The sequence below is a fragment of the Bos taurus genome, chromosome 17, assembly GCF_002263795.3.
Source record: "Bos taurus isolate L1 Dominette 01449 registration number 42190680 breed Hereford chromosome 17, ARS-UCD2.0, whole genome shotgun sequence".
In the NCBI taxonomy this organism is placed as follows: Eukaryota; Metazoa; Chordata; class Mammalia; order Artiodactyla; family Bovidae; genus Bos; species Bos taurus.
Genome location: NC_037344.1, coordinates 45388341 through 45401522, shown reverse-complemented (window position 1 = coordinate 45401522; position 13182 = coordinate 45388341). Strand labels below are relative to the sequence as shown.

General features: G+C 52.3%; 1 long non-coding RNA gene across 1 annotated transcript; it reads right to left on the bottom strand.

Annotated features, from left to right (window-relative positions):
• Positions 1–1907: 1907 nt before the first annotated feature.
• Positions 1908–9708, bottom strand: LOC132342605 (uncharacterized). Its single transcript, XR_009491053.1, has 2 exons — positions 8904–9708; positions 1908–5212 (listed from the first exon to the last, which is right to left on the bottom strand). It is a non-coding gene; the product is annotated as an uncharacterized lncRNA (long non-coding RNA).
• Between the last annotated feature and the right edge of the window lie 3474 nt (positions 9709–13182).

The window sequence follows — 13182 nt, the reverse complement described above, 5'->3', positions numbered from 1 at the left end:
GGATATTAATTATTAAACTCTATCAAACTCATTTACCTTTAGGCAAAGCCAGAAATCAGGCTTTGCAGTCACCTATCCTTCTGTAAATTGCATTCTCAAGACAGCTCCCGAGAGCAAGTGAAAGCTCCATCCTCCATCACGTTCCTGTCGCTCTGACCTCCACCCCCAGTTCTGAGCTCCTGCTTTTGTCCACCTGGGATCTGAGCACCGCACACAGGACAACAGGTGGGACCAGGACTTCTCAGACACAGATGTGCGCCCGCCCTCCTGGACTCATGAGAACCATTCCTGCCGCATCGTGATCACCACCCCAGAGCTGTGGTGTGAGAACCCTGCGGGAACCGCACAGCCCAGCTGGGCCCACATGCACCTGTCCTTCGGGCTTCCCTTCGGGTGGCGCTAGCGGTAAAGAATCCACCTGCCAAAGCAGGACACAAGAGACGCAGGTTGGAAATGGCAACCTGCTCCAGTATTCTTGCCTGGAAAATTCCATGGACAGAGAAGCCTGACGGGCTACAGTCCATAGGGTCACAAAGAGTCAGACACGACTGAGTGAGCACACACCTGTCCTTCTTTGACCCTCTTTTCTTTTCTTTTTTTTTTTTTCTTTTAAAATCCCTGACATAACTCTAGACAGCTAACATGCACAAGTCCGTCGAGACCCGGGTGCGTCCTGCCCGCGCTGTGCACGCTGGCGGCTTAGTCAAGCTGGCCACATTGCTCTTTTCATCAATGTAGACAGCTTTTAGAACCACTGCCTCAATTATTGGAAATCACAATGCACTCAGCTTAAATGACTGACGACTACGCTAGTCTGTCCTCGAGCCGAAGGGGCACCCGTCTTCCTCCACCTCCGGCGCCCGCGGCCCGCCTGCAGCGCAGAGCCTCGCGGCCCGGCCGCCGCCGCCGCCGCCGCCGCCGCCCTCCAGAGGGGCCGCGCGGGCGCTCTTCGCTCGGCGGGACCCGCCTGCCGCCGACCCTCTTTTCTTGACACAGCCTCCTTGCCTCCAATGAACCCACGTCTGGCACCGACAGCCCTTCCTTCCAGGCAAGTGGGCTCCACTCCAGCATCAGACCCAACTTCCCGCTGTGCCTCTTGACCGAAAGGGACCCTCCACCCACCAGCTGCCAAGAGAGCCATTATTTCCTCAAATAAATACCCTGCGCCTGGAATCACCCTGCACCCTCACTTTTCTCAGCAGGAATGTTGAAGCCGAGACCCCCTCCCTCCAGACCAGCTGTGCGGGCTCTGGGCTCCTGCAGCTCTGAGCCACCCTGCCTCTCCCAGGGGTGCACCAGGGCCAGGGCTGGGTAGCCCCGGGGAAGGTGAGCGCAGCTGGTGCAGGTTGGTCTGGGGAACAAGAAGCACTGCCTTTAGGAGGGGCGGATGCTCTTCTGTTCTCCGCAGTCTCCACCCACCCCCATGACTCACCTCCAGGCACCTGCACTCCTCACATTCCTGTGTGTCCCAAGGACACGTGAGTTCATGGCCTTGCCCTCAATCATTGTGGGGAGCTGTGGGTTGGAGCTGGACATGAGGGGCTGAGCTGCCTGGAAGTGAGGGTCCCACACTTAGTGTCATCCTGGCAAGACCCCCCTCTTCCCAGGGCTCTGAGCCTCCTAGATGGTTTTGGGTAAATTAGAAATGGACCCTTCCTCACACTTGTTACTGCCATCTGCCAGGAAACCATCCCAGTGTGTGTGACTCCTACATGACTGTGGTGTGAGCTGTGCTGTTTGAGTGACACAGCACGCAACCTGAACAACAGCGCCTGGCAGCCCTGCCTCCTCCTCTGCCGTGCCCCCTGCTCCTTCATCCTTCCCCAGGGTGCCAATCACCAGCCGACCTTGTATATTTTATCTAATAAATGTCTGTTTCACCTTTTGAATATATTCTCCATGAGGGCTGAGAGTTCGGTCTGTTTTATTCAAGATTGCGTTCCAGAGAATAAAACTGTCTAACATAAAGTAGGGACTCAACAAAAATGTGTTGAATAAATGAACAAATGAATGCAGGAGTAAGTTCTCCTTCTTTCCCCTCTGCATCTTCCGTTGTCACCAGCAGAGACAGTGAGCAGAGGTCACTGAGTTATGTGCTGCCCTGACCAGCCTCAGGGATCTTGGGCTTGATCCAGGGGAGATGCTCAGAGCAAATTTGGGGCAAATTCCTGTTTGTAGAAGCTGCATCTGGGCACAGCTGCCAGGGACTCAATTATGCTGTTAAGTGAAGACAAAGAAAATGAACCAAGTTAGTTTATTAGGTTTGAATGACTGCACAGCTGCCGAGGAGCCACTAGTGAAAAGTCAAGCTTTGACAGAAGTTTTGACTTCTGTAGAATTAAATGTTTACATTCAATATTAAATTCCTGAGCAGTGGAGGTGGGCTGGGAGTGGTGGTGCCTGAGGGAGGAGATCACTTCCTAATTAGATGGAGGGAAGCTGATTCCATCTCGTGGGATCCTATTCTAATAACATAATCTCCACCCCATGACCTGGCGACTCTGTGAAACTCCAGAGAAAGAAGCAGTTTATTTTCATTGCTTTAAAGATGATAAAATGTATAAAACATCCCACTTCTGCTCCAGTGAAGGGTCAGTGAGCTCAGGGGTCTGTCACCTCCTCCCAGGTTTATCCTGAGGCTTTTGCACACACAGGATAGGGGTGTTAATCCAGCAGTTGTTGGTGCTCAGACAGTCGTTGAGGGACAATCACACCCAAACTGACTTTAATCCCAGGAGTTCTACTCACATGACTGAAGCTGCAGGGGCAGGTGGGGGCCAGATTCCAGTCGGCAGGTCCTGGGGTTCAAGGGACGTTGTTACCGGGTCTCCCTGAATCAGACACTGTCTCTGTCTCCAGTGAGTCCTCATCCAGGGAGCCTCTCCCCTCCTGGAGTACACCGTCCACTCCCAGCTTAGGACTCATATGCTCTCTGCTGACCCTCCTTTCCATTGTTCCAGACCCTGGGGTCCCACATCACATGCCCAATGCAATGGTTCCTCATCCTGAGCCCCTCCCTGTGACCTGGGCCCTGGGGCCACTCTGGAGCCTGGCAGCAGACACGGGGGTAACAGTGCCACCTTAGGTCCACACACCAGACAGGAGGGGGACTGCCTCCAGGGATGGTGGGAGTGGACCGTGCTCACAAACCAGGAGACGCCAGCACCCAGGACCCAGGTGAGCAAACAGGGCTCCCAACAGGTGACTGAGCTGCTGGGCCACACGGCTGGCAGGAAGCAAAACTGGGGTCCCAGGGGCTTCCATCTGTCTGTTTGTGTGCCTGCGGGGCCCTGTCCTCACCAATCCCCCCCAGGCTGTGTGTGCAGTGGCCACTCCCACTCGAGCATCTCTCCTGCTCCCTGAGTTGGAGGTAAGATGTCATGTGGATGTTCTGTGTATGTGAAGGGAAATGATGACAGGGACTCAGGAGGAGCTGGGCAGTCTGCTCCTCAGAGATGATGGAACGACATGTGGCCGCAGAGTGAAACAGATACACAGCTCCTGGGTCAGTGCAGGAACTTGCTGACCCGAAGCCCTCTGTCCCAGATGGACTCGCCCGCCCCCCTCCATCTCCTGGGGTGCAAGGCTCCGATGGGTACATCTTTCTGGTAGAGAAATGGCAGCTCCTGATTGACTGCTGTGCAGGCAGAGAGGGAAGTGGAAGGCACAGCAGGGACTTGGAAACAGAAATTCAGTAAGCACCCTGATTATAAAGGCGAGAGCTGAGAGTCAGGGGAGGGCACCCTGAGTTTGGCCACAGAGGAAACTACTGCCACAAGAGGGCTGGAGAGTGATTGTTGGGAGGGGTGAGCAGACCAGGGGCTGGGTCTCCATCAAGTCCAGAGGGTCAGGCACAGGTGTCCAGAGTCCTCTCCCCCGAGAAGCCACCCAAGAGATCATGCCGGCAGGTCATGCCAGCACCTGTGACACGGTGTCACCATGGAAGCTCATCAGACACTCAGTGCCCAGAGTTGCATTGGGGGCTGGCCAAGTAGCCACCCTCTGCCTGGCATGTCCTCAAATCCCAGACCCAGGAGGGAAGCAGGTGCCCAGCATCAACCATGTTGTCTTCACAATGGTTTAGATGGGAGGATGGGCATGGGGGAAGTCCTCTTTAGCACTGAGAAAAAATTCCCATCCATATCGGGAACTCTCCATGGTCCTGCTCACAGGCCCTTACCCAAAACAACTGCCAGCAGCCTTTCTAAGAATCGTGGTTCATGTGCCAGGTTAACTCTTTTCTGTACATTTTCTCAACAGGGCTGTTCAAGGAACAAGATGGAGGTCCAGAGAGTTCACAGGCCATTCCCACAAGGGGACCCTGCAGAGAGTTAGTGCATCCAGAGATGAGGACAGGAGGGAAAAAGAGGAAGACTGCACCTGACTCCCCACAGAAAAGTCAGCTTGAAAACAACACACGGTCCACAACCTTCATGAGATGGTTACAACTGGGTGAATAGACACGAAACATATGGAGATGTCATTGTGACATGGATGAGATAAAGCAGCAGGGGGGTTTGTAAAGAAGTGGGGGTTTTATGAGTCTCCAGTCCAGGTTCGATGCACGATACTGGATGCTTGGGGCTGGTGCACTGGGACGACCCAGAGGGATAGTATGGGGAGGGAGGAGGGAGGAGGGTTGAGGATGGGGAACACATGTATACCTGTGACAGATTCATTTTGATATATGGCAAAACCAATACAATATTGTAAAGTTAAATGAAATAAAATTTAAAAAAAGAAATAGGGGTTTTGTAGGTAACTGGAGGTAAGGTGTTATCAGTTTAAAACACACAGTTATGTCTATAAGATGTCTTCTGTAATCCCATTGGTAACCACTCAGAAAATACCTATGGAGGATGTACCCAAAAAATGAGAAAGAAATCAAACATATCACTATATGAAAAACAAAACACAATGGAAGGCAGTAAGAGACGAAAGTCACTAAAGACATACAGAAAACAATGTATAATGGCAATAGAAAGCCCTTCCCCATCAGTAATTTACATGTAATTTAATTACATGTAAACGGGTTAAACTCCCCAGTCAAAACGTATTGAGTGGCTGATGAATAAACAAACAAGATCCAAGTATATGCTGCCTACAAGAGTCTCACCTTAACACACGAGGATGGGGACTTCCCTGGTGGTCCAGTGGATAAGACTCTGAGGTTCCAGTGCAGAGGACATGGGTTTGATCCCTGGTCAGAGAACTGAGTTCGCATGTGTCATGCGATGTAGCCAAAAAAACAAAAAAAAAAACAAATTAGACTCAGGGACAGACACAGGCTTAAAGTAAAAAGATGGAAACAGATCCTCCACCAAACAGTGACCAGAAGTGAGCAGGGGGAGCTATACTTATACCTGATCTCACATTATAGACTTTAAGTAAATACAGTCACAAGAAACAAAGAACATTGTATGATGATGAACGGTCAATTCAGGAAGACATAACAATTGTAAAAATATATCCACGCAACACATAGTTCCAAATCACAGGAAGCAGCATTGGTAGAACTGAGGCGAGGCATAGATAGTGATGCAGTGACAGCAGGAGATGCAGCTCACTTCCAGTGAGTGATGGATCAGCTGGACAGAAGTTCAATAGAGAGACACAGGCTAAAGTAACACCGCAGGCACACGCAGAGCATTGCACCCAATAATGGCAGATACACACCCTCCCCCAGTTCACACAGCGCATCCCCCAGCAGAGACAACACACTAGGGCACAAAATGAGCCTTATCCACTTTAAGAAAATTGAGATCATACAAGTATCTTTCCTGACCAAAGCGGAATGAAACTAGAAATTGGCAACAAAGAAAAGCCAAGAACTCACAAACACATGGAAATTAAGACACGGTCTCTTAAACAATCCATGGGGAAAGAGGGAATCACAAGGGAAATTAGAAAATATCTCGAGATGAATGAAAATGGAACTCCTCATACCAAAACTTATTTGATCCAGCAAAAGCAGTGCTAAGAGGGAAGGTTATAGTAAATGCCTACATTTAAGGAGAAGAAAGCTCTCAAATGAGCAACCTAACATTACACCTCAAGGAACTAGAAAAAGGAGAGCAAATTAAACTAAAAGTTAGCAGATGAAATATTTAAGATTACTCCAGGAATAAATAAAATAAGAATAGAAAAAAATCAATGAAAGTAAATTTGTTTTTTAAGGATCAATAAAATTGGCAAATGCTTAGCTAGAAGAAAAACAGAGAAAAGACTTAAAAATCAGAAATGAAACAGAGACATTATAACTGATGCCATGGAAATACACACAATCATGAGACTTTCTTAAACAATCACATCCACAAATTGGACAACTGAGAAGAAATGGATAAATTCCTAGAAACATACAACCTACCAAGACTGAATCAGGAAGAAATAGAAAATCAGACTTCCAATGAATAAGGAGGTTGAATCATTAATCCAACATCCCAACAGAGAAAAGCCCAGGACCAGGTGGCTTCAGTGGTGAATTCTACCAAGCATCTGAAAATTAACACCAATCCTTCTTAAACTCTTCCAGAGAGTTCAAGAGGAGAGGACACTTCCAAACCCATTCCATGAGGTCCATGTTATGTTGTTAAATCCAAATCAGACAGAGATAGTATAGAGAACTAAACCAATATCCCTGGTAAATATTGATGCAGAAATCCCAGCAGGCCCTAAGATCCTCCAGAACCCCTGGAGAGAGGCTAGAAATGAGATGGCTGGGACCCACCTCCTTCCCATCCACCCCCCTTCCCTGGCCTCATGGGACCCCGGGGGCCCTCTTGTTTGGACAAGAAGCCAGCAGCATCTGATGCTGGTCAGGCAATCATGCTGCAACAAAGACTCCAATGGAGCTGATGAGGGGCCAGGTTGGAGGGGCACCTGCCTTCTCATTAGCTGGCCTAACGAGCCTGCACCCCATGGACCCCATCTCAATGAATTATCAGCTGCTAATCAAAGGGACAATTGCCAAAACCACCCCACTACATCGTGGGAGGGAGCGAGTGGGAGACTCCACCCCACCCCAGCCTCCAGGGACACCTCAGATGTGATTAAGTACATATCCTGAGACAGACAGAGGTGAGTGTCCTCCTCCCATCCCGACTCCCAGAGCCGAGAGGCCAGCAGAAGTACCCAAGTCCACTGGTGCTGGATTTGGTATGAAAAGGTCTGGGCTGGGGGAGAGGTGGTTTTAAAGACAAACAGATTGTATAGCTTCCCTGCTCCACACCCTCCAGTGGTTTCTTGACATCCTGGAGCAACACAGTTTCAAGCTTGATCTTCAAGGCCCCTCTGATGCCCTCAGTTTACTTCCCCACTCCCCTCCCTTCTCTCTGTGCAGCTCCCACTTCAGGACTTTGCACCTGCCATGCCCACTCCCAGGACAGCCCTTCTACCATCCTTACCGACTCTCCCCCTATCTTCTCCCAGTCATCTGCAAAGCACCGCCCCTCAGGAGCTCTGTCCTGACCCAGGCCCTGCCCTGCACACCCACTGCCCAGTCACCTTGCTCCCTTTCCCCATGCATTTCTGTTCACTCCCCTACACATGTATTGCTCTGTCTGCTCACGGATCTGGGCAGCTCCATCTCTGAGGTTCCTGGGACTGCTCAGGGTCATCCTTGGAAGTTCCCTTCCTGAGCTCTGACCCAGGAGGCTTCCCTCCGTTTCCCTTGCCTCCTCCCACAGACCTTTCCCATCTGCCTTTCAGGAGCCTGGCCCAGCTGCAAGAGCTCCTTAGCCTCCCTTGTTCCTCTGGTCCAGGCCGCGATCAGGTCTGAACTTCTAGCTCTCCCTTCACTTGCTGGGCCCTCAGCCCAGGGCAGCAGAGCCAGTGGACATATCCTCTGTCCACTGTCACTTGGAGACAGGCGAGCCCTCACACCTGGCAAGGACTTTGTTCCTCCATTGCCAGGAGGTCACGCAGTGATGCTAAAAAGTCAACAGTATGGAACTGGCCTGACCATTTAGACTAAGATACTGAGGCCAGTGGTGGTGTTGATGGTGTTTGATGTCCCTAAATAGCTTTTTTAGCACAAGGGTCTGGGCAGGGCCATGTCCCCTCACAGCCAGGTCCTGGGTGGTCCAGTTGCACTAAGAGCCCAGATGGAGTCTGCCATCCCAGGAGGGCTGTCACCAGGGCCTTAAAGAGCTGGAACCCTGCCCATCCTTCCCCAGGGGCAGCACAGCCACTGCGCCCTCACACCTGTAGGGGGCGCCATTCATACATGCACCCCTCTCCCCTTCAGATTCTCCCTCTTTGATGGAGAAACTACCAGGTTGCAAGATCCCATCAGCACCTGCCTCTGCTGCTCATTCTCACACTCACTTTGAAATTAGAACACTTATTTCTCTTACGACCGTGTCCATTCTTGGTTTGCAAATCACTCTGCAGAAACTCCCCATCCAGTAATTTCCCTGCCCTGCTTTTCCCTGGTAATGATCACCCACAATTAACGAGCTATGTTGGATTAAAGTCATAAAGAACAGAGCTCGTGTGAGCAGGTCCTGGAGGAGTCGTTCCGTGAGTGAATGGAGCAGCCTCAGGGAAGGGCCCGCTGTGCCTGGGCTCCCTCCATGGGGAGGCTCACCCCCTGGTGGATGCGCCATTTCTGGAACTTAAAATCCCCACGTGGGTACCCAAGGGGCTGCTTCAAAGGTGGTTCTGGATGCCGGGACCTCCCTAGCCCCTCTGCCCAGCTGCCCCAGCTCCTCTCTGCCCCACCCTTCAGGTAGACCATGACTCAGGGACCCAGGACTGCTCCACAGGTGACACAGCTCCTGACACCCAGCCAGCTCATGGGAGCAGAGAGCCCATAGGAAGGCTGGGCTCCGAGGCTGCTCCTGGCTGCACTCGCTCTCCCGGCTGACCTCCAGGAGACTCCTCGGACACCTCGTGACCCTCACCTGCTCTCAGGGGCCCAGGCCTGGCCACGTGCACATCTCATACCCTGGCCGCCGCCTTCGGTTCAGGGCTGGACACAGGCCCCGAGTCAGAGAGGTGAGACGCTGTCGCGGACGTCTGCCCGGACTCTGATCACGTGGAGGGCCTGCTTTCTCCGGGGCTGGAAGCTGCAGGACGCCTGCCCGCGCTCAGTAACCGCGCCCGCTCAGGTCCAGGGAGACAGTCTGTGCGCAGAGATGGGAGGGGCGGCCTCAGGCTGCTGTCCGAGCTCGGTCACCCCAAGGATGCTCTGCCCGGGACTGTCAGTTACAGAAGACGGCGCTCGCTCTCTGCGCTCACCTAGTGTGTGATGAGATCCTGTGACTTGTGACCAAAACCTCTGGACACTTGACCGTTGTTAACATTGAACAATAACACAGTTTTATATGAGCTGAGAAGGAGGAACTGAGGCCAAAGCAAGGAAGAAAAGCCCTCCCTGTCCCCACACCCCCTCGGGCCCCTCCCCTCTGATGTCACTCTTCCTGCAGGGACAGCGGGGACAAGAGACGCCTCTTCCTCCAGATCCTGTTTCCGTCACCCCTCAGCTGGCCCTGGAGTCATGCCTCCCCACCCTCTGGACACAGCAAGTCAGCCTTCTCACAGGTTTGCAAGCTCAGAGGAGGGACAGGCTCCCAGGGGGACCAGCTGTGGCCCCACCTGAGAGAGAGGCTCCAAACAAAGTGCCACTGGGATGGGGTGGGGTGTGTTCCCTGCAGGGGCTTCTACAGACTGGTTATTAGTGTTATTGCTCAGACCCTGGTCCTGCATCCTTGGGGAGAAAACCACGTGTGTCCTTAAAAAAGACAACAGAAAGGTCAGGAAATCAGAGAGACCCCAGGAAAGGGGCATCTGCCTCAGGAGGACTTGGTTGAAGCCAGTTCTGGTCCTTCCCGGTCAGAGCTGGTAGCTTTGGGAGATTCAGGAAAATGAGATGGAATCTGGGGCACAGAATGTGAGGTGGGATGGGGCGGAGGAGCAGAAGGCTTTTCCTGTTTGCGTCACCTAAGCCAGAGCCGCTTATGCGAGAACAAGATTCACTAGTCTTTTATGCGGTTAATCTGATACTGCTTGGAGGTGTTTGAGTAACAACTTCACTAAGTATTAAAAGAGAGGAATCAAGGACTTTCCTGACAATGCAGTGGTTAAGACTCCACCATTCCACTGAAGGAGGCAAGAGTTTGATCCTGGTCTGGGAGCTAAGATCCCACATGCCATGCAAGGTAGCCAAAAAAAATTTTTTTATAAAGGGGGAAGGGCAAAGAAATTTGTTGGCTTATGTATAAGGGCAATTCATGGGATGAAGGCTCTGGGCACAGCTGGACCTTGAATTTGCCCCTGCTGTATGTCTTTGTGTTCTCTGTCTGTCTTTGTGTCTCTCCTGACATTACCAGGCAGTTGTCTCCCTGTGGTCACACCGGGGGGCACCTAGCACCTTCAGGCTTATACTTCCCAGATCTCTCTCTCTCCTGAGGGCAGAGAAGGGGACTACATGGTCCAATTTCCCTGTGGACCACAGAGTGTTCCCTGTGCCCAAGAAATGGACTGTCCCCAGTCACCAGACTTGAATGACATGCCTCCTGCTGAGTGTATAGCTGGGTTCTGCCCCCTCGAGTGAGGGACTGAGAACATGGTTGTGGTTCCCGAGGAGATGCTGGGCGGGTGCATGTGTACACACGCTCATCTGCACTCACAAATGCCATGCACACATATGTACACACACACCTATTCCAGATGGAACAGAGAAAGCCCTGGACTGGGAACTGAGAGCTCCCTTTCTGATGGGGAACCCCAGGCCGGCACTTTCTGGGGGATGCTCACCGCCCACCTGTTTATCAGGGTGTGGTGAGTGTGGACTCTAACCAGGTGGGACCAAGATCAGGACAGGACAGGTCAGGCAGAGGGTGAAGGGCAAGTGGATGGTCCATTCTAGTTAAGCAAATGGGGAGCAGGGTGCAGGAATGTGACCACATGGCTTCTAGGTCAGCATCCACCCACCCTTCCCATCCTCCCCACTAGTGAAGAGCCACACCAGCTTCCTGTCCAGGGAGGACTTGGAGGGAGGGATGGGGCCTCAGGGGGACAGAGGCAGGGGCTGTGGATACTGAGTGGACCAGACTAGCCTCCAGCGAGTGAGGCTCAGGAGGACTGGCAGGAAGCCATAAGAGGTTTCCTCTACTCTCTGATTCCCCAGGGAAGCTCTCTGGGGTACTAGGGGCACACACAGCTTTCCTGTGTGGACAGACAGAGATGGGAGCCCCCCAGGTAGGGTCCATGGAGAGGAGATGAGTGAGACCCTGCAGTGCACACCTGGCCCCATGGCCCTGGGCACATGTAGAGAGGAGGTCAGGGCCCTGGGTGTCCCCAGGAAGCGGGATCAGGGGACAGAGGTGAGGCAGAGGGTCACATTCCTCGGGCATCCTGCACAGCTGACTGATGCTGGGTACTCCCCTCCACAGACACACAGTTGATGTAGGTCACTGGGCACCTGGGTACCATGGTGACGGTGCCATAGCAACCCCCACCCCTGCAGTCTCCACACCAGTGCAGGTGGAATTAATGAGTTTAGATTCATTTAGTAAAGTAATTGACCTGGGGAGTCAGAATCTAAAGCCACTTTGGATGCTAGGCTCTGGCCATCCAGGACCCACCATGAGAGGACAGAGAGAAGACGAGATCACAGGTGGGATCAAGAAGGAGCCAGAGCTCCACGACTCCTGTCTGCCATCACCGCTGCCTCTGTGGCTGTGGGCAGGGGAAGAAGAAGGAGGGGCCAGGGCTGAAGGTGTGGGGTATGTTTACATGGTCCCTGTGGCTGGCAGCTTGCACGTTGGGTGGTTCACACTTGGGACATCATCAGGACCATAGCAACCCCGAGTCCCTCCCAGGCTCCCTCCCACTTCCTCCCAGGTACCATCTCCTCAATCCTGCCTCCCACTTCACCATGTACTTGTTTTTGTTTTAACCCCCTTCATGCATCCTTCACACACAGAAGTGACTGTGATCACTCTGCACATTTACGGGATGTAATCATCCAGCCCTGATCCCCTGTGACTTGCTTATTGTGTTCAACTTGAGTTTTTGAGCATCTCTGTGTTAAAGGGCCTATTGAACATGCATTCTCAAAGCTGTATACAATTATTTGTACCACAATTTATTATCCATTCGATGGCTATTCATTCCGCACATTTATTGCTTTGTTCTGTGAACAATGCTTCCATGTAGCTTGTCGAGAAGATTAAATTCATCTATCTTATGTATCCATCCATCTTTCTGTCTACCTACACTGAGTGCCATGCCTGGCAGACAGAAGGAGCCACAGGTGTGTCATTACCATCCCTCACTGTAGGATCAGAGACAGTGCCTGAATTGGGCATTGTTAGCCGTGCCATGTGAATACACAGGTACACTAATTCACACACTCACATTCACCCTCACACAAGCATACACTCCATGGCTGGATGTTATCAAAAGACACCGTGGACTGATGTGGAGAATGTGGCCCCACCCCCCATCAGTCTCATCTCTGACCTGTGACAGCTACACAGGGAAATAGACCCCAAGCAAGTCCAGCCAGGCTCTCTGGACAGACAGAGGTGCAGGGTTCTGGCCTAGGGGAAGGGGTGAGAAGGAGAGGCTAGGAGAGGTTTTCTAGGGCTAGAGGGAGGTGAGATTTCCCCAGACCAGAGAGCTGGGATCCACGGGCATGAGGTGTCAGAGGTTTACCAGCTGTCCACCACTAGGGGAATCTGAGGGCTCCGTGGAGACACACCAGCACACCTCATCCCACGGGGAATCAGTAGTGAGATGGCTTGCTGACCTCAGCATGGGGCCCCAGACTCATTCCCACAAGTCTGGGGGCCGCAGCCGGGTGGTCCAACGACCTCTGAGAACGTAAAGATCCAAACACACTGCTCCAGAGTGAAGCTGACCCGAGGTAGCATCTCCTGACCTCCATCCTGCTTCGGTCTCCACCCCAGAAGCCAGAGCCCCTGCCCAAGTTCCCTAGAAGGTCTGGGGGAGGGGAGGAGTCTGGGGATGAGTGATTTGTTTATGAGCGAGCTCATTGCAGGATATTCTCCACAAAGTGGTCTTTTCCTGTTTTCCTCACAGATGTAAACCCACTGCTCAGGGCACCGTGGACACATGGTATGTAGTCAACATACCAGCAGGATGTGGCAGGACTCACAGGTCTCCCCTGGGAGGTGGGGCCCTGCTGGGATAGGGTCCAAGGGGCCAATGAGC